Genomic DNA, 21,910 nt, shown 5'->3' with positions numbered 1-21,910 from the left:
CCCCTGGGTTGAGTAGGAAGTGGTACATCCTGCCCCAGGGGGTTCACCATTTGGGGCAATCCTCAAACAGACTGACTTCTACCATACTATCCCAGTGACAGAAGAAATGTTGTCAGCACATTCTCCAGCAGAGAATTCTTCAGAAAAGGAATTACTACTAACTCCAAAAATCAAGGGATTTTCATCATCACTCGGTTCTAAACCAAGCCCTGGAGTTTTATTTCCAATGCGAAAATGAGGCATCTGCCTGCTGTGTGAACAGTCATAATCTTACAGCACTGAAAGAACACGGATGCTGCATAATGCCATTGTTCTTTCACGGAGTACTTTGTTTATTCATTATTTTATTTGGGTATTTTGTTTGTGTCCCTTTAATGGGTGGCGGCTGCTTTAACCCTCTATTTTCGGCTAGTCTGCTTCTCTCCCCTTATATCTGAGCCTGCCCGGGGTGCAGTGTTCACTGCCCTGACCATCCCCTCTACTGGCTCTTAGTCTTTTTCCATGACCTCTCACCCTATGACCACTGCCCAATCAAACCTTTTCATTTGGCACGAGAAGTACAGAAGCACGTGTTTCTGAAAACATTTCGTTCAGCATCGTATTACGGTAAAAGGTATTCTGATAATATCAATCTATAGTATTTTATCCCACAGCGGAAGTAGTTGTACGTGTTTACTGTAGCATGAGATTAGTTAAAAGTCCAACAATGGAGTAAGGCTTCCTTTAGAGTCTATAGGAAGCCTTACTCCATTGTTGGACGTTTAATTAATCTCATGCTACAGAAAACACGTACAACTACTTCCGCTGTATTTGATACTAGGCAGTACATCCTTGGTTTCAGAGAGTTCAAACAAAATAAAAATTGCATCCCTGAAAGCCTGAAACCATTAGTGCACATTATAAACACCTTTTGTACCTCAACTGCTGAATGTGAACGGGGCTTTAGTGTAATAAATGATGTGCTCACACCACTGCGGAACAGAATATCAATAAATCGTCTGTCTTCTATAATGTTTTAATTCATAAACATCGTGGGGCCTCCTGTCATAGAATTTAAACCTGAATTTTATGTTCAGAAGTGGTTAGAAAAAGGGAGGAGAAGTGCCAATGAAAGATACTGCATGGCTCGGAGACAAATGGCTCATGATTCCACTATTAAGCGTATTTGGAATATTCTGTGATTGGAAAGATGTCCCACATTGTAAATTAATTAAATATAAGCAACTTATATATTAAACCTCAAATAAACATGTGTATCGATTGTTTGAATTAAATAACGTTATAAGCTGTAACTGGTCAGTGAAATGTCAAATGCACTAAAAATTGGTATGTTTAGCTATTTTTAGCCACACCTCTGACTCCGCCCACTAATCCAATCATCTGCTTATTCCCGCCCCCTGAGTCTCCGCCAACAGTTCCTCTACTTTTTTGTCCCCACTTCGACCACTGGAGACACCAGAGAGCCCCCAGCTGGACTGATGTCCCGGGAGACAGCCCACGGAGAAGACCCAACTGGAAGTTGCAGCTAGCGCGAAACGAGTTTCTCTCCAAAGCGTCCCAGTGAGACCGTCGAGTCCTGAAGCCAGACCGACTTCCCTGGAGACAGCCCAACGAGGAGAACCAGACGTAAACCGCCAGCGGGAAGCAAGTATCTCTCCAACACTTCCCTATGTGACCATTCAATACTAAACATCGAGAGGATGAGTCAGACGACATCTCTGTGTCCCACCCCAGATGACACGAGCAAAAGAGAACTACAGCAAGGTAAAGGCAAGCTGCAAAGCCCCTCCTGTCCTTCTCGCTCCACAAAGTCACCCAAGACAACAGACAGCCCAACTGAGAAACAACCACCGTTCATCACCACCACCAAGGAGCATCGCACCACCAACGTGAATCCACACTCCAGATAACCAGACTTTCATGAATGAGCAACCCAGGAACCGTCTGTGTGTGCCCCCGTCAACCTGTAGCATACCAAAGTAGAGCGCACCCGGCCATTGGATGATACACCCCTGGAATTACGCGAGACTAGGCCGTGGCCCTGAGGGGAGTTCTGCAGCAACCCCTAAGGGCGGCCTATGCAAAGGCCCGCACAGCCCAGTCGGCCGGTCCCTCTTCACCATATTCAGGGATCAGGCACTTACTGTGAGGGCACCGCGGGATGCGTCCCCAGGGCAAACGAACTGTGGGGCAGGGTCCAGAAAGGAGAGCCACCAAAAGGCTAAAGTCCCGCAGGGCCCCGGGAGTTGCCCGCCTATGTCGGGGGCAATCTTAGGCCATGCCCGGGCAACAAAATTTGGGGAGGGGGCAGGAGTCAAGCGCCCCCCTCGATCCTGCGCCACCACACTGCCCCTCAAGGGTCCCCGACAAGCGGGTCGGGTCTTCACCGCTGGCAGTGGTCCTTCATATCATCGGCCCCGACCGGCAGGCTCCCCGCCGCCATCAACGGCCGTTGGTGCTGCAGCTGCGGCCGAAGGCCCCGCCTAATCAACGCCCCGGTCTCACCATCGCATGGGCCGCAGAGCAGTAGGGGAGAATTCCCAGGATCGGCGGCATGCAGGAGCTCCGGAAGCAAATGGTAGGTGCTCGTTTTCTTCCCTTTATCAAAGTATGCCACCGTGGGTCAGGATATTCCGCAGGATAGACGTGTGGGGCGAAAGGGCTCGCGGAGCCGAGCGACTATGCGGCCATTTCGAATGCCTGCTTGGCTCCTCCCCCCACGCTTGACATTTCTAATGGTTTCTATGCCCACCAATTGGATGCTCTAAGTTCCCAATGGACCAGCTTTACTTGCGGCGGTGTCCAAAAACACTTTAGGCGTTTACTATCGGCTGCAAGAATAGTCCTGGGATTTTCTCTGCCCGCATAGTCTCTCTTTTGGAGAGAATCGACCCGGATGCTTGTTCGTATGTGGATGACATATATCTCACAGACGACGAACTATGGGAGCATCTGTGTCACGTAAACGGGATTATTTGTACCTTTGCAAACTTAGGTTACAAATTCAACTTTGCAAAATCGCACATTGCAGAGTACACGGTGTTGTTTCTGGGCTACGAGCTCAACAATGAGGGAAAGGGATTGGCTCCTCACTTCCTGGAGAAATGCGCACAATTGCGTGCTCGGACAACACTGAAAAAAATTACAATCTTTACTGGGCTTCTTGAATTTCGGGAGGACTTACATTCCGGAATATGCCCAGCGTATCAAGCCTTTGTATGCTTTGATACTACCATCACTTTCCAGATCATGCTGGCTGCCTGAGAATTCGGCTATTCTGCAGTCTTTGCAGGCTGATCTGCTCGCTTCTAAATTCTTACTGACTCGTGATAATCAGACCAACCTGGTGATAAGAATTATCCCTGGGACGGTAGGTTTCACGTACCTGACTTTTAATGAAGGAGCCACAGTACCTATCGCTTACAAGTCACACTTGTACACTTCGTCTGAGTTGCGCTTTTCCACTGTGGAGAAGGTTTTGACAGCTGTACAGATGGCAATTCTTAAGGAACGTGCCCTGTCACAGGGAAGGCGCATGTTGGTTGTTACGCCGTGTCCTGCCTTGGAGGCAGTCACAAAAGCCAGTGTACCAAATTCTAAAGCTTTGCACCCTCGGTGGATTCAATGGGCTGCGTCCTTGACATCCCAGGATGTCATGTTTATCTTTGACGCCACGTTACGGTGGCAGGAGTACTTACAGTATGAATTCGTTCATCCAGCTCCTTTAGCAATGCGACCCCTGGAGGATTTCCATTGCATCATTTACACCGATGGTTCGGCGCAGGTTGCGAATGGCTCTAAACATGCCTACGTTTCTGCATGCGCCATTGTGGTCGGTGCCATGGTGAACGATGAGTTCAAGTCCAGTGTCGTGCACACGCAGACACTAGGGGACTGCACTGCACAATTGGCAGAGCTTCGTGCTCTGATGCTTGCATTAGAGTACGCAGATCCTAGGGTGACAACTCTTATCGTAAGTGATTCTTACTACTGTGTCCAGTCTTACAATGAGAACTTGTTCTTTTGGATTCAGAATGAATTTCGTGATTCCAAAAGGTAGCACAATAAAACATAAAATGATCTGGGTCCGAGTGGCTGAGCTTAAAGAGCAGTTGCCACTTGTGTTTGTGATTCATACTCTCGGCCACCAGCGTGTCGGAGTCCACGCTGTTGGTAACTCGCTTGCTGATGAAGCAGCAAAATCAGCAATATCAAAATATTTAGTTGCAGCAGTTACATGGTCCAAAAGTAAAATAGATGATGACATCTTGGCGGCAGTAGCTGCCACTGAGAAGGGAGGTAAATATCCTGCGGGGTTCCCTTCGAAGTACACATACCACTTAAGTCCCGACAAGGTTCCTTATGTGAAAATTCCTGATGTTGGGGAACGGCTGATTCCCAACTTGGATCGCAGGGCTACATTGATTACAGCGGCGCATGGAGGTGTGGCGTCTGCGCATGCAGGCGTCTCAGCCACTGTAACTCAGCTACAACAACGATTCTGGTGGCGGGGACTGTACAAACAGACGTGCGATTATGTCCTTCGATGTGGCATTTGCCAGCAGATTAAGCCTTTGACTGCTGCGCGTCCGCCACAGACACAGTTGTACATTTCTAATAAACCACTAGGTTGCGTTTATTTAGATCACTGCGGTCCTTTTTCTTCTGATACTGCGTATAAGTACATCTTAGTAGCAGTTGATTCATGCACACGCTTTGTGTGGGTATGACCCCATCGCAGCACTGATTCACGGACTGTCATAACAGATTTGCGTGTCTTTGTAGGGATATTTGCCTGTGGTACCTTCCATTCGGATCAGGGTCCGGCTTTCGCCTCTAAGGCGTATAAGGATGCTATGGTTTCGTTGGGGGTCCAAGTCAAGTTTTCGTCTCCATACAGACCTGAGGGTAATAGTGTAGTGGAACGAATGAACCGTGACTTAAAGCAATCTTTGACAGCTCGAGTTATAGGCACTGGCAGAAACTGGCTGGCCCATCTCAATGGCGTGCAGCGTGCTCTTAATAATCTCCCTAGAAGGTCTCTGGGTGGGCGGACCCCGTACGAAATGCTCTTTGATATCAAGGTGTATGTCCCTGACCTCGGCGGTCTAGACTGCGTGGCCCAAGCCACAGCCTTTGACGTAGATGAACATTGCAATGTTTTACAGGATCTACAAAAGACCAGAGACAGTCTTGCCAAGGAACATTTGCCCTTCACATCGGATGATGCGTTGCAGATCCCGGTAGTTGGCTGGCTACCCAAAGTTGGAGAACTGGTTTGAGAGAAGATCGATAACAAGAAAGAATTTGGTCCTTCCTATCGAGCACCGGTCCCCGTTCTTGGAGTGAAGGGCACAAGAACAGTCATATTACCACCACTTCCAGGTCGTAAGGACAACAGGTTTATCTCAATTGACAATGTCAAAATACACAGGGTGGCCGATTCTTCATAGCATGAGACCGGCAGTCTCCTGTCCTTCGATGGTGAGAAATTCTGTTTTGGCCATTACTGCAGCTGCTGAGCCAGAAGTGGCCCTCAAGATGCCTGTCATTTCCAATCCTTTACTCAATACTTTCCCTGTTAATAACATTGATGACCTAGATTATGCCTACCCTGCTGATTTATCGATGCCTGACTTACAAACACGTTTGGCCACAGACTCAAGATTCTCATTTGACTCTGCTTCAGTGACTTCGACAAAACCCTCACGTTGTGCAAGTTATGCCTCTTTATTCAAGAAACATTTTTGGTACCCCCTTGGACATATATTTGGCTAGTACTTTTTTCGGTTTACCTTTTTATGTCATTTGGTTTTGTGTTTTATTTTTTCCGTCTCATGGATGGACACTATGTCGAGGAGAGAACATGCCTTCAGCATCTTAATGGAACTTTGGCCCCCTTTTCCTATTCACATTCTGCACACAGACTGAAAAGAGACTTGAACTTTGTTAACATCACAGCTTGGCCGGTTCTTGATGGGATTATGTGGGATGCAGTTAAATTTCAAATTCATGGCCCCACTGAAGTGGTTAATGTCCCAAATGTACTGAGAGTGAACATGGGGGATGTGGTAAAACAAAACATACGTTCTGATGATTGGGATGTTCAGGCCATAGAATCATTATTCTCTGATTTGAAATATTATGCTGCCTTTGATGCTGAAGATTTATATTTAGAGTCTGCTAATTATGGTGATTTATTTTGCTTTCAACATGTTGGTAACCATTTTCTGCATAAAACGAGTTCCAGAAGGGGTACTGTAAATTACACACAGTGGGAACATTGCCCAGCACCATTACAAGGCAGCTCCAGTACATTTTTGAAGAAGTACACTTACTTTACTGACTTTAATCAATCAAGTCCTGAGTCCTTTTATTTTAAGATGACACAAAAGCCCATGTCCAAAGTTAGACTTACCGATACTAAATTATTGTATTCGAAGTCCCTTCTAGAAATGTTAGCTATAGAGGGCTACGAGCTATGGAAGGAAACCATTGACCTTAAATCGGTTTGGGGTTCTAAAAGTTGGCAGGTACAAGGCACTGAGGCTTTGCACCGTGCATGTCTCATCCCGAATCATATGTTGTTTTTGAATTCTACTATTTCCCAGACAACGTGCTTTGGATTGGCTACTTCAAAAAAGTTGAATACCCCTGCTATTCCTGATTTGGAAGATTATTCCGGTTGGGATAATTTCACTAGGTTTTCCATTCGAGAGTTGCAAACATTATTACATAATGCATCCTTTAATGCATCCAGTTTGGATCCAAAGGGTTGGCTGCTGTGGCACAGAAGCTCTGACTCTTGCCAGCGTCGCTTTATGGGTTTAACTGTAGGTTTTACACAAGTCAGGCCTGATCCACGTTTTGATCCTGACCACACTGTTACAACTTACTCAGTTGGCAAATTATGTCAGATTTGGTTACAACATTCTACATTAGCTGCTGTTAAATTACATCTATCAAAGCTAACTGATGATGTGGATCTAAATGATTTTATAAAGGGCCCGGCTAGCGGTAGATCTAAACGTTGGATTTATGCTGTTTACAATGAAATCTGGAATTTTTCACAAATTGAGGCTGCTAAGCGCCTGAGGGCTATTGATCAAGCAAATTTGGAAAAGTGCTTGTAGTTGTCGATTACAGTATTAACATGCTTTCTTCCCGCATATACATGTTGAATAATATTGTTTCTTCATTGGTTGATATTGTAAATGATGAGGTGTCTGTTTTATACCATGGTCAGAATCAATTGCGTTCTGTAATGCAATTTGCGTGGACTCTGCAGACTCTTAAGTCTGGCCGAGTGCCCTGGAAGTACATGAACGTGTCATCCCTCTTTGCCCCATTTAATTTAACTGACAAACAGCGCATGCTTTCAATGCGTGACGCATCATTTTCCATGTTACACATTGAGAGGTTGGAATCTTTACCGTTCGCTGTTGCTGAGGCCACTGATGCAACGTGGCTTATCCACGGATTAATTATTTTACCATTCGCCTTGTACAAATTTACAAATTGTATGCGATATATTGCAATAGGGCGATATGAACCGTTAGGTGGTGCCTTCCTCCATGAGGCATGGTCTCTTCCTTTCACATATAGGTGCCTGAAAGACGGTAAAGAAGTAAATCCTAATGGGGAAGAATGCACTGAGTCCCCTGACCATTCATTAATATGCAGGCACATCCAGTTACATGGTTCCTGTAACCAGGAACAACCTAATTTAGCCTGTGTTTTAAAAGGAACTCCGGTTCCCGCAATTGTTCCCACTTCTGGCAAATGGTAGTTATTTGCTGTTGAATAACGAGGAGTGTTGTGGTTTAATTGTAGGTATCGCTTATGTGGTAACTGTATCAGAACGTGTTGTGTGCTGCAAAAACGTTCTGTATCCCCCTACGCATGGGAATTCAGATGTTTCCATCTGGCCGCGCATCCCAACCTTGAAGGCAGAGCTCAATGGTATGACTAGAATAAGAGCCCTTTTGTCTCAGAAAGAGGTGACCCTGAGTTCGGCCCGAGAAATATTTGTCCTTCACATAGCTAACACGCGCACAGAGGTGCAGGCGCTTTTAAATACTGATTTACCGTTACATTTCAGCGAGCTGGTTCATCAAATCTTTAATGCTTCCTCCACTTCCGGCCTTGCTCACTTTTTTAAATTAGTTAGCAGCGGTCTTGTGACTTCATAAAAAAAAATATTTGGGGTCATCCCTGCTTTCTTTCATTCTATTTTTTTGAGTTTATTTGGTGGCTTCCCTGTCTTGCTGGCTTTAGCTGCAGGCGTATTGGTGATATTTTGTTTTATTAAACATGGATGCCCATCCTGCGTTAGGAGCAGCAGAGCCCCTTCTGTCACTGTTGCGCAACCGGATGCTTGATTACTATGGCACCCTGCCGCTTGCGTCTTTGAGCACGGCGTTTGGATTATCGTTTTGATTTTCCTAATTCACATGTGTCCAGCCTGTGTGTCATTGCCTGAGCTGCGATTTCGACTGGGCCCTTGATTTGTGTCTCTGCTTGACGGTGTCTCCTGACGTCGATTTTAATCATCTGATGAGCCCCGTAGTTGCTCACGAGTTGGTTTGTTCTGGCGAAAGGATTATGGCCTTGGCAGCGATGCATGGACTAATGGGTCATTGGGACATACTCGCAGCGGCGCATGAGTTCTTGGCACAGAGCTTTCTTGAGAACCCACCGAGTTATCCTCTGATGTTGCTAGAGGATCCAGTGCTGGAGCAGCACGTTTGTTCCTTCCCACTACTTAATTGGATGGCTGAACTGTTTTCGGATGATGACAATGATTTCATGTTGGAGGCTGTGGCTGCATATTTTGCATATTCAGTTCTATCGTGAGATGCCATGGAGTTTTTTTTACTTATTTCGGCACGTGTATGTTTATATTTTTGGACAGTGCCTTTTTCTTACGTACAATTTTTTATACGTCCCAGACCTATTGACTTATATTTTCAAAGGTTGGAACAATTTCGCTTGGCCCCTATAGGCCTTCATTTATACGTTTGGAGAATAGCTTAGCTCATTATTATTGAACTCTGTTTTCAGGTTACACCCCTTTCTGGTTCTAACTCTACATGATTTTTGACAGTGCTCAATAAAGCTACTTCATTTCTACATACTGTGTTAAGTTAGCATGAGTTTATTAAATGTTTGAACGCCTTTTTCATTCTTGCTTCACTTTTGCACACGACACATAATTGTTGTTTTAGCTTTCAACCCAGAAGAGCTTTGTGATTTACTTGAGAAATAATATGTTATTGCTCTGATGTCAGTTTTGTTCTGCACTCTGTCTGCACAGTGAGTGCTGAAGGCTACACGGATAACTTAACCCAGTGTTGTTGTAAAGTCTGATCTTCGCACCCCTATAGACATAACACACATGCTGCTGCCAAAATCCGGCTCTAGGCGAGTTTTATATTGTTGTGCTGAACGCACAAAGACACACTTGATGTGCTTCGCATACAGAGAGCTGGTGGAAGATGATGTGATCCTCTGCCACTGAGATTTTGAGGTATGGGCCCGCCCTGCTAAAACCCAAATGAGACCTTCATAGATATTAAATATTATGCTAAATAGGGAGGGTGAGAATTAGGTATTGTAAATTCCTATTCATTACAGCATCTTAGTATGCTGTCACCGTTTGCTTTCTATGGACTAGTGACTATGCTAATAACTTTGTTTTTTATAATATGTTTGCTAGTGTTATATAAGATACTGCGTTTGAGAACTCTGCATTTATTTATTTATTTATTTGATTTGTATAGCGCGTTATAGCCACCGGGGCCTCTAAGCGCTGATTGTCCAAATTAACTAGTAGGGCTGAGCATATTACTTGATCTTGGAGTGCGCCTAGTGACTGCTCCATGCTTGTTTGAATAAAACAGTTTTTAGCTTTTTCCTAAAAGTTAACAAATTGCGTTCCTTCCTTAGATCTGGGGTCAATTTATTCCACAGAGCCGGGAGTGTTTTAGAGAAAGCACGTCCCCCTACCGTGGCCAGTTTAAACCGGGGTTGGGATAGGAGAGTAGCATCCGAAGAGCGTAAAGTCCTGCTCGGCGTATAGAGAGAAATTCTGGACTTAAGGTATTTTGGTGCATTCCCGTACAGCGTCTTATGCACTATACACAGTCCCTTGAAAACTACTCTCTGCCGAATTGGGAGCCAATGAAGCTCCTGCATCAGCGGGGATGAGTGGGTCATCCTAGGTTTCTTGTAGATCAACCTGGCCGCATCGTTCATAACCCCCTGTAGCTTATCCAGCAGCCGCTGGGGTAACCCTATGTACAGGGAGTTTCCATAATCCAGTCTGGCCAGGATTGTAGCTGAAACCACCTGTTTCAGGGTGGAGAACGATAGCAGTGCCGATATTTTTCTCAGTTGCCGCATTAAACCAATGCAGGTTCCTACTACAGTCGTGACCTGTTTTTCCATGGATAGTTTCCCATCCAGGTACAGACCCAAACTTTTGACTGCTACCGCTGGTTTCGGTGGTGCACCCAGCTCTACAGGCCAGAATCTCTCGTTCCAGGGGTTGCCCGTGATGGAAATGGGCAACACTTCCGTCTTATCCGGGTTAATTTTTAGGGAGTTTTTAGACATCCAATTAACCGTGGCTTTAAGTATGTCCTGTAGCCTGGTAGACGCTCCTGGACCTTCCTCTAGCCGGATGATAATCTGGGTGTCATCAGCGTAGTTATAGACTAGTCAGTCCATCCTGTTCAGGAGTGCAATCAAAGGCTGCAAATAGATGTTGAAGAGTAGGGGCGACAAAGCAGAACCCTGTGGGACCCCGCAGGTAATAGGCGCGGAGGTGGAAAGCAGGTCCCCTAGTTGAACTCTTTGTGTCCTGCCCTGCAGGAATGATGCAAGCCATGCCAGGGCTGTACCTCTGATACCAAAAGACCTCAACCGCGACAAAAGTTGTTCATGACACACGGTGTCAAACGCCGCGGAGAGATCTAATAGTACCAGGGCGCTAGGTGTTTTAGTATCTGCCCGGCTCCTCAATTCATCCAGAATTGATAGAATGACTAGTTCCGTGCTATGATTAGCACGGAACCCTGCCTGATTGGCCTCCAACAGGTTGTTACTGTCAAGATGTTTTGAGAGCGATACCAGCACATGCTGCTCAATTACCTTAGCCAGGAAAGGCAACTGGGAGATGGGACGAAAGTTCTTTAGACACTTAGTGTCCGAACCAGGTTTTTTCAACAAAGGGATCAATCGAGCCTCCTTAAATGCTAAAGGGACCTGTCCTGTGTGGAGAGAAGTATTCAGTAAGTGCAAGACTTCTTCTTCCATGCCCGGAAGTGCTAGCTTGAATACTTCAGGCGGGCATGGATCCACCAATGAACCGGATTTAACTCGGTCCGTGATCTTGGTCAGTTCCTGCTGTATAATGAAAGGGAACTCGGCTAACGGAGTGAGAACTGGCGGAACAATATAACCAGGTGGGCTAGGACAATCGAGGGTTATAGTTGCAGCGATTTCTCCCAGAATGTCGGAGATCTTACTCACAAAGAAGTCCTGGAACTTCTGACAATCTTGTTGGGTGAACTCAGTGCTTTGCTCCTTGTTTGTCCTGAGTTCTGACAGAACCCGAAAGATTTCCTTCTGTGGATTCCTAGCTGCCACTATTCTCTCCTCGAAAAAGACCGCCTTTCTGGTTTGAATGGCTGATTTGTAGGACGCCAGGGAAGACGTGTAGTCTTTCCTAGCAGTGGCGTCATATTCCTTCCGCCACGCACGTTCTTTCCTCCTCACCCCACGTTTCATGTCACGTAGGGAGTCATTATACCAAGGGGCCCCAACTCCCCTATCCACCTTCTTCACCCTACGAAGGGGTGCCACCAACTCAATGGCTCTCCCCAATTTGTGGTGGAGATGTCCGCAAAGGGCATCGACATTGGCGCCCTGCTCCTTTAGCGGCGGAGACTGTTGTAGGAAAGACTTCATTCTCTCTCCATCAAGATTTCTCCATTTCCGGGCCATTAGTAAATAAGTATTTTAAATATGCACGTGTCCTCATTTACTCCAAGTTCTGGTTTTGAAATGATTATATAACGAAAGAGTGTTCATGTGTTCCACGATACCTGAGGTATTTCAAGTTCATGTTCTGGTTTGTCTAAACATTGGGAGTTTGTTATGACCAATGAGACACTGTAGCTAGCTCGGTAAGGGGATTTTGGGTACTGAGGTGAGTTTTGGGCCATCCTAATTCACCGAGGTTCCAGGTCTCTATGCACAGTTCTGTAGGAGAACGGAATTACCGCTACAACCCTGTCAATAAAAGGGGCCAGACGCACGTGCCAGAGGCCAGTTCTGCACCATACATAACTATGTCAGTGTGGTCATTGTCCTAGTATGCGGGCCTAGTGCCCACCAACTTTACAGGGACATTGAGAGGTGTGGTGCCGCAGCCAGGGCGACTGACGCTGGAATCTGGGGATCACGGTTCGATCCCCGGCTCCGGCGGCAGGTTAGCCCAGCACCATGTGACTCTGGGCAATAGCTTGCTTTATCTTCCTGACGGCCCCTGCGCCTGGAGACCCTTACGGGTGATTGTTTGCGCTTTACAAATGTGGATTATATTATATTATTGGAAAAAGTGTAAGGAAACCACTTAAATGGTTGGAAGATTATGGGCACCGTAACATATAGAGGGCATGGAAATTATTATCGTTTTTCGGAGTTTCATATTATACAAATGTATAGGATTTGGAGTTTATACATGTATGATCTGAGCGTCTGTTTTAGTGCACTATTTATATATGTATGTTTTTTTATTTTATTGTGTCTATAATAACATGGGGACATGTGTTGTGGGCTTGTGGGTAAGACATCGGTCCGTGTGTGAAACCTGTAAGGTAGTGAGAGTTCTGCATGATGTAAAGAACAGAGAGAGAACGTGGGTGATAGAACAAATTAGACGTTGGATGATATGCTGCTGTAATTCGTTACTTGAATCATTATTACGGGATAAACTATTTACTTACGCAATAGTGGATTTCGCATGCAACTAAAACAGAACTAAACGTTTGACACTTTCACTTTCGTTGAAGTAAACATTTTGCTTATCTTCCGTCACCTCTCCTCGCCGCTAGGGAAGTGCCTCATGTATTTTCGGTTTCCATGGTGTCCCTGAAGTGTCTCTCATACGCCACATATTTTAGAAACTAGACTGCGCAGTTAAATGACAGAGCGATTTGACGACCATCTTGGAAAACAGATTGGTCAAATTGTGGTAATATGTTTCTAATAAAGTAAAATATTAAGTAATGTGCTTTTTTAATATAATGTATCCGACTGTTAATAATCTAATTAGCATAAATAGTATTTCAAAATATGTTAATTACTTGACGTACATATTTTAAGAACAATGTGCTCTCATTTGATTTCTGAATAATACCTACGAGTACTTGATTCCAGGCAGGTCCGACCTTAAAGTTTCATTTTAAGGAATCATCTGAAAATTGAGAATCTATTTAAAATATATTATTGACGGTTTGGACAAGCGAGCCTTGTCCTTCTTCTGTGTTCATAAGGCCCATAGGTTCAGTAAAGCAATCTAACTTCCGCGTGTTCAACACGCTAACTGCAGTGGAAGCAATCTGTGAGAAGTAGGAAGTGGCGTGTATATGTCAGTTAGCGGCCCGCTGATTTCCGGTTTAGACAGGTGAGTGAGGCGGGGGTAAGGAGCAATAAGGCATGGAGGATCCCGGGGAGTTCCTGATTCGGGTCCTCTGGAAGACGTTCCACACTGCGCATATTGCTGTGCACGACTCGGTGACACACTGGCTCCTTATAATATGTACATCCCCACCCCTCCCCGTTCCGCATGGCAGGCATCGTGCAGTGATAGAAATCACGCCGGGCAGAGTCGGCAGGACCTAAGGAAGTGCTGGCAAAAATATTAGCAACTGATAAGTTTTAACTCCTAGCTTCTCGGAATAGTTTGCAAGGCGCTCGAAATTATTAAACTGACCTTCACAGTTACTTGGTGATGGGTTGGAGAGGTTCACGCTTGAAGGCACGGTTCCTTCAGTACCACACCTAAGTGGTTCAGTCTTCAGCGCACCTTAGCCTTACGTCTCTTCTCCAAGTTATTACAAATGAGAGAATTTCATGGAGTTATGCACTCTGATAAAAATACCGATGTTGGGATTTTTTTTATTTAAATAAACATAATAGTAGTATACTGGGAGAAGAGTATTGGTTTTGACGTTTTAAGAAATTCCCGCCATTCGCTTTGCACTCTCAGTTCAAGTGGCGTGGGCTAGTATTCGGCAGTGTTCAATTATAAACATAGTTGGGCAGGAGAGAAGTGGCGAGGCAACAAGCAAGCTCCGCCCCAATGCTTTAGTCTCAGAGCAAGTACATACGTTTGAAAGAAAAAACAAGCGTTGGCTTAGCCAATAGGTCTCGCCTTTGGGACATTATAAGTGTTTAGCCATGCAACAGTTGATGTTGCACCAAGAATATTGTGCTGCATAATTAATACTTATAAGATCCCAAAAGTAAGACCTATTGGCTATGCCAATGCTTGTTCCTAACTAGTACTCAAATTCCCCTGAGTACTCAGAAAATACATTTGCCATGGAGGAGACAAAAACAAAATATAAAGAAAATGACACTTTGCAACTACAAGAAGCATTGGCATAGCCAATAGGTCTCACCTTTGGGACCTTATAAGTGTTTAGCCATGCAACAGCTGATGTTGCACCAAGGATATTGTGCTGCATAACTAAATACTTATAAGCTCCCAAAAGCGAGACCTATTGGCTATGCCACTGCTTGCTTTTTATGCATCGTCCATGATGTGTAGTATGACCGATTCTGTAATGTGTCCAGGTCTGAATCCAGATTGGAATGTGTCAACTAGGTTGACTTGTTCAGTATGTTGACATGGTTGTATTTGAGAATCACAGCCGCAACCTGTACTGCTTTACAAAGATATTACTCTTAATGCATTATTAAAGACAATGTAGGATCTTTTGTTCTGTAATTATAGCAATCAAAGCCAATAATCGGATAGGGAGAAACAATCTATTACTGATGGAAAAAGTATGATGGCCTGATTTTGGGTGTGGAACTCTGGATGGCATATGCTGAAGTGCTCCTTTTAACTATTTATTGGCTGGAAGTTTCGGGGGTTGCATTGTGGCCTTCGATTGGGTAGAGACGCTCGAGTTGGCTGAGGGGCACGTGATGTGCAGTCAGCTGCTCCCTCTACCATCATTGTTGTCAGTACGCCTATTGAAAGCGACATTAATTCCTATCATGGCCTAATTGAATGACTTGTTGCACTTTTGTCTTCAAAACCCACTTTCAGGTATGTGTCTGACATTCACTTCGTCAATAAGAAGCGAGCTTTGAATGACCTAGAGTGATTTATAGGGTGAATAGTGATAAGTGACTCGACGCATCCAGTAAAACGCTATAATTAAAATTCCGGCATGAACAGTGAGCAAATAAAACAAGGTTGAAATGAAAAAATGCGTGCTCTAGTAAGCAGGCGTCTTACCTAGATAGAGCGGTTAATATCGGCAGCATAGCAGCCAGTTGGGCGAATATAGCCGAATCCCATAAAAGTAACGCAGCGGACACTGTTGTAAACAAAATGCTCCAAAGTCTGTGAAAGGGAAAGCAAAGAAAGAGTGAACCTTTAACTTGGGAGGATCGTGGTGAGCGGTCACGCAAAGCGGTCCAAAAATCTGCTCACCTGATAACGGGAATATATGTGTCGGAGATCAGCAGGATAGCCGTTAGCGAAACAGTGGCTCCTCAAGTTAAGAGAGCGAAATAAGAGGGGCTTTAAATAGATAGCAGGTGACGCCATTGGCAAATAGCATCTATGATCAGGTAGACGAAAACAAATTACTATAAATAAATGTCAGGTGATCGCATTGGCGAATGGTGTTGAGGCTCGGGTACAAGTCTCCTCCTGCAACGCGAGCGGAGGATAGAAGTCACAAGTGTATCGGGATGAGAATAAATGTGGCATTGTGCTCAGCCAGTTCTAATTAGCTAAAATGGAGCCAACAGGGCAAAAATAAAAAATAAGAGATCTAAATCCTGAAAGAGGACCAAATTAGAAAAATATACAATTATAAAGGAAAGTGGGTAAAAATAAACATGAACAACAGACTCCATAGTGAAAAGGTCATTGAAAGACTAAGTTAGAAGGAAGAAAACTAAAATAAAAACCGGTCTAGGACAGTAACAGAATTCTAAAATAAACAGGCGCGTGAAAAGCATTGGCCGCGCGGGCGCCAAAAGTGATTGCGATCAAGATGCACTTAATTACTCGAGACGGAGAAAAGACAGATGGCGGCTGCACGCATGCATGCGCGTTACCGCCAGCTTGAGGCTAGCAAAAGACTCTGGTAACACTTTGATAACCCCCTTAATAAAAGTCGAGCAAGCAGCGCATGCGCTGCTCTAGGCTTGACCTAAAAACGCAGGTATCCTACCCTGATAACCAGGAATATCTACAAGAAACATTAGGATTAGTCACTGCAATATAGCTGCCACTTTCACAGTTCTGTGATGTCTTCAGCCTTGCTGCAAGAGGAAATACCGAACCAATGGCAGAAGAGGAAGTAGCCAACCAATGGCAGGAGACACCACTGAAACCAACAGTAACTGCATTACATTAAGAAGGCTACCAGTTAACACTGGCAGAAGAAGACCATTGAAAACGGGTACATGTACACTGTAATCAATTTTGTTTCTCCTCCGTCCATGCACAGCAGGGAACCGTGTGTATGCACCGCTTCTCTTTGCACGTCTCCTTATGCGTGTCCATCCAGATCTCTTCAGCTGCACGCGTTGACATTGTGCACTGCCACAGCTCCTCACACCTCTCGCTGCCAAAGTCCTGTGGTCTGTTCCCAGTTCCAATCTGCATGGTGGCGCCGACCTCTTCAGCTGTGCTCTGTGACAGTGCAAGCTGCCTTGGCTCCTCTTATCTTGAGCTGGCAAAGCCCCGTTGTCATGGCCTCTTTTCCCTATACTAAGGTCTCTATGCAGTTGCAAAGCATGAGGGCCTTGCGTCGGCACTGCTTTCTGTTCAAAGAGTTATTTGACCATAACTCTTTCATAGTAATTCTTTAAAGATCGGGCTCTTGATTCTGACCAGCAGTGCACAAAGTGTTTCCCTACTGTTCTGCGATCGGAACCTTTAATTTTCCCGATGGCAAAGTTACTTTCAATGTCACACAGCAGTAAATTGCCATTAGTATTATAAAAGGGTTAGGCTGTAGGGCACTAGGGAGTTCTACGTCGTGTATTCCCCTTTAGACAGTTCCTTGATACTGTTGATAACCAGAATGTCATGAACAGGGCACAAGCACTAGACCAGCTTCTGCATCGCTCTGGTTAATGTTTGGGAGGTGGGAGGGGTGTTCTGTGCAGAAAGGCATTACGGTATTAACAAACAGTGGTCTAAGACCTCTATAATTTGGAAAACTGAATTAATCGGTAAACAATCATTGATTATACAAATGTAGGAGCATGTACACATTAATCGGCTCTATCCAGTGTATGCATATATTCATAAGAAACATAAAAAAGGCAACAGCATCAACATCAGAACAAGAGCAATATTTTTAATCCATTGTCCCTGGTTCAAACAAGCCACATAGTTCCTGGCTATAAATCAATACGAATCATTGGTTGCCCCGAACGGAGCATGCAACTTAGCAAAGGGGTGCAGTAAGATGTGTGTAGTGATTAGAGAGAAAAAAGAGATTCAAGAAGTAGTGACATAAAATATTCAAATTAGTTATACAAAACAGTAACTGATCCACATTCATCCGTCCTGTACAACCTGGCCGCTAGATTAATTAAACGATCTTTCTCATAAGTTTCTCAAGACAAATATATATCATTAATATTTGCACATCAATATAGAAAGCAAGGTGGTCCGAGTTTTCTTATATACAGAGCGTCAACGTTTCGACTCGTCTTAGGGCCTTGCGGTCATTTATGCCTGGGCCATGCGAGTCTTCATCAGGACAATAGAACCGGGGCAACCAGGGATTATAGATGACCCTACAAGGGAGATGAATATTAATTTAGGCTGTTGCCGGGCATGTATGTCTAAAGGTAATGCCCAGAAGTATCTAAATTGCTTACCCTTAGAGGCGTAAATGTGGTGATAATTCCCACGTAAAATGGATAATTTCCAATCCTATAAAACAAAGAACAATGGGGTCTCATCAAAACGCTCTGTGTATAAAAATGATTCGTATTGATTTATAGCCAGGAACTATGGGCTAGATGTAGGTAACTCTAATTTACCGACTCATAAATACCGAATTTTACCGATTTGGTATTTATGAATCGGTAAATTAGAAGGAGGGAGATAGAGCTAATTTTTAATTTTGAATTACCGAATCGTTAACATTTGGTATTTACCGATTCACCGACCGGTATTAGGGCTCCTACATCTGGCCCTATATGGCTTGTTGGACCCAGAGACACTGGATTAAAAATATTGCTCTTGGTCTGATGTTGATGCTGTTGCCTTTTTTATGTTTGTTATGAATATATGCATACACTGGATAGAGCTGATTAATGTGTACATGCTCCTAAATTTGTATAATCAATGATTGTTTACTGATTAATGCAGTTTTCCAAATTATAGAGGTCTTGGACCACTGTTTGTTAATACCGTTTGATACCCAGGTCCTGTACCTTTTGGGCTACCCCATTACTCAGAAAGGCATTACGGCGCTCTAGTAAATAAATAAATAAAACGAGCGCGGTACGCGAAAGTGACCGCGTTTGGAGCTGAAAGTGCACGCTGTGCTTAATGACCCATGACGAGGGAGGAAAGCTGCGCTCGCTCCCGCGGACCCTAGGCCAGGGCAGAGAGAAGGCGGGATATGCACCCACCTTTGGCCAATTGTGTGCTGTCTTAGAAAGACGCATACAAAGGCCAATAGCGGGTGAAGAAAACAAAAGCACACGTTCCAAAGTTTAAAGCCCTTACTAAATGTCTCGCAGAGCAGCGCACACGCAACCTAATGAGCATCACTTCTATGTGTGTGGCCAAGGGAGGTGGTCGGAGATTGGGCACCACCTTCTTCAGGCCCACTATTTTTTTATTTTTTGTAAAATAATTTTATTCAGCTCAGAATAATATACAGTCATCATATTCAAGGTATTTACGTATAGTATTAAACTGTTAACAACAGTGTACCTGCTGTCCTTACCTTTGTGTCGAGTCCCTAATGAACTCTCTTAAGTGTTCTAGTCTAATCTGGAGTAGACTCCACTATCCTCCCTTTATGCTACCTATTACCCAAGGTATTTCTGCCACTGTCCCCAGATTTTACCCCATTTGTATGGACAGCCTCTGGCTTTATAAATCACTTTCTCCGCCCTGGCGCCCCAATTCATGTCGGATTTCCACATGCACACTTCCAGTCTTTGTCTTGCCCCCCCCCATTTTTGGGCTGTATTTCGTTCTGCCACCATTGCAGCTACTTTCATCCAAATAGTGGTGTATTTTGGGCATTTCTCTTCCCCTGGTACGCACAAAAGCATCCAGCGTGGGTCAGTTGGAATGTTTAACCCGGTGACTTTTTGCATGAGTTTCTCCACTGCTTTCCAATATTCCTGCACAAATTTATACTCCCACGGAATATGAAACAAGCATTTGCAATGCAATAGGTCTCGCATTAGGAAAGTTTGAGCTATTTGTATTGTAAATGACAATTTTTTTATTTATGTGTTGTTTTTGAAAATAGCTAAATTAATAGCTGTCATTTACAATGCCAATAGTTATAACTTTTGCAAATATGACCCCTATAGCATTTGTAATGCAATATGTGTTGTATTTACGTGACTTAGATGTATTGATGTTACAAATAACAATGGCTTTTATTTTTTTTTAAATAATTAATACTTAAATAAAAGTTTTTGAAATTTATAATGGCAATAGCTTAAAGTTTTGTAAATAACTTTTGTGAAGTTTATGTTAAGTGTATTTTATTGTGACGAAAATCCAAGAACAGAAGTGAAAAATTAACATCTTTTTGTGACATTTGTAATAAAGCTTGAAACATTCATAGAACATATTTGAAACAGTTGTTGTTGAATGGTTGCACAGCTTGATGCTGTGGTGGCACTGAGTGATGTTGTGGTGGCGACACATAATGCCGTAATGCTGTGGCATTCAGTGATGCTGTGGTAGGGCATAGTGATGCTGTGGTGGTGCTGAGTGATGCTGTGGTGATGTGATAGATAGATAGAGTGAGCTTTTGTTTATAATAAAGTTGTAAATTTTGTCTTCGACCTCCACTCCACCTCTGTGTTGTTTTTCTTTTGCTGAAACTCCCTAACGGGTTCAATACAAAAACTGTGTATGTCACATGAAGAATAATACGTGAAAAAAATCCTTTAATTTTTCACTGTTCAAAACGTGTCTTTATTTGTGAAGTGATTCTGCTTGTTACATACATGTTGTGAACGCTTTTTGTTGCCAACATGCAGAATTAAATGGAAAAAAAAGGCACATAGTGTTCCATGGCGACCACAATGATGTGTGCTAGACTGTTGACTAATATTGTGGTGTGTGCTATGTTGGTGTGTGCTAGTGTTTGTGTGTGGGTGGGATCAAAGGGGGGTGTGTGTGTGTGAGGGGGGGTGTGTGTGAGCGAGGGGGGTGTGTGTGTGTGTGAGCGATGGGTTGTGTGTGTGTGTGTGTGTGATGGTGGGTGTGTGTTAGCGAGGTGGTGTTTGTGTGTGTGTGAGAGTAGGAGTGTGTTTGTGTTTTTGTAAGCTAGAGAGAGGTGTTGAGGTAAAGAGATGTACAGAGAGCTAGAGGTGGTGAGGGATATATAGAGATATTGCGAGAGATGGCGTGAATGAGTGACATTGAGAGACAGAGGTTGTGTTGTATAGAGATATATAGAGAGAGTGTGAGTTCTGAAAATCTTGAGGTATGATTTTTTTATAGAGTGTTTTGGAGTGAGAGAGATAGTGATGTATGGAGGGTGAGCAAGAGTCATGCATTGTGGTAGAGTGAGACTGATGTATGGACTATGAGCAAGAGTGCGGTTTGTAGTGGGCATGAGAGAGTTGGCTATTTATATTGAGTGATTTGGCAACTGAGAGAGTGTGATTTGGCAATTGAGAGAGAGTTATGTGGTAATTGTGATATAGAATGAGGCTGTTAGTGGGTTTGAGAGAGCGAGAGAGTGATTAATGTGGCGACTATGAGAGATAGAAAGTGATTTGGGAATGGACATAGTGAAAGTGTGGTGTTGATGGAGACAGAGAGTGCTGTGTGGAGTGAGAGAGAGAGTGGCATGCTACCCATCCGCTAACCACTTCAGCGCTGCATAAGGGGTAGTATGCACTATATACATACCTATACCACGCCATACTATGGAACCTTTTGCAATAGAACATCAGTGACCTGCATGTCTGAAAGTGAAACCAATGACGCGGTTGCACGGCGTTCCCTATCTGGGGCGCTTCTTTGGAATGTTTCTATCTATCTGGGTTGAAGGTGAAGTTCTGGATTTTGGGCGGGTGAATTGGTGGGTCAGGCGGTGCAGTAGGAAGTGCTGCTCTTAGCAGTTTCCAGTAATTGGGGTCTCCTTAAATTGTTTCTGCCTCCCGCTTGTTATGTTTATATGCCTTAAAATGCAAAAATCGGCCCCACGTAAAAACAAATGTATATTCTTGAGGAGAAAAACAGCAAAAAAATAAATATCCTGAATCGAAAGCCCACCCCACACACAGGAAGAACGTACTCGGTAAAGAAAACAAGCAGCTGCTGCCCGAGGATGTTACCTAAGCATTGGAAATACACGCACGCTCCGAGGCTGGAGTGGGGGCTGAAGCGAGGAGAGGCACCCAGAGGTGCCATTAGGAA

General features: G+C 44.2%; 1 protein-coding gene across 1 annotated transcript in view; it reads left to right on the top strand.

The window, feature by feature from the left end:
- Positions 1-13,574: 13,574 nt before the first annotated feature.
- The window catches only part of EXD3 (exonuclease 3'-5' domain containing 3), a 2,419,489-nt gene continuing 2,411,153 nt past the window's right edge, over positions 13,575-21,910 (top strand). The window contains exon 1 of the mRNA XM_086921181.1: positions 13,575-13,693. The gene's annotated coding sequence lies outside the window, so the exon portion shown is untranslated. The remainder of the gene's footprint in view (positions 13,694-21,910) is intronic.

Source organism: Lissotriton vulgaris, chromosome 5, assembly GCF_964263255.1.
Source record: "Lissotriton vulgaris chromosome 5, aLisVul1.2, whole genome shotgun sequence".
Taxonomy (NCBI): domain Eukaryota; kingdom Metazoa; phylum Chordata; class Amphibia; order Caudata; family Salamandridae; genus Lissotriton; species Lissotriton vulgaris.
The sequence above is the reverse complement of the archived record's forward strand: the minus strand, read 5'-3'. Positions and strand labels throughout refer to the sequence as shown.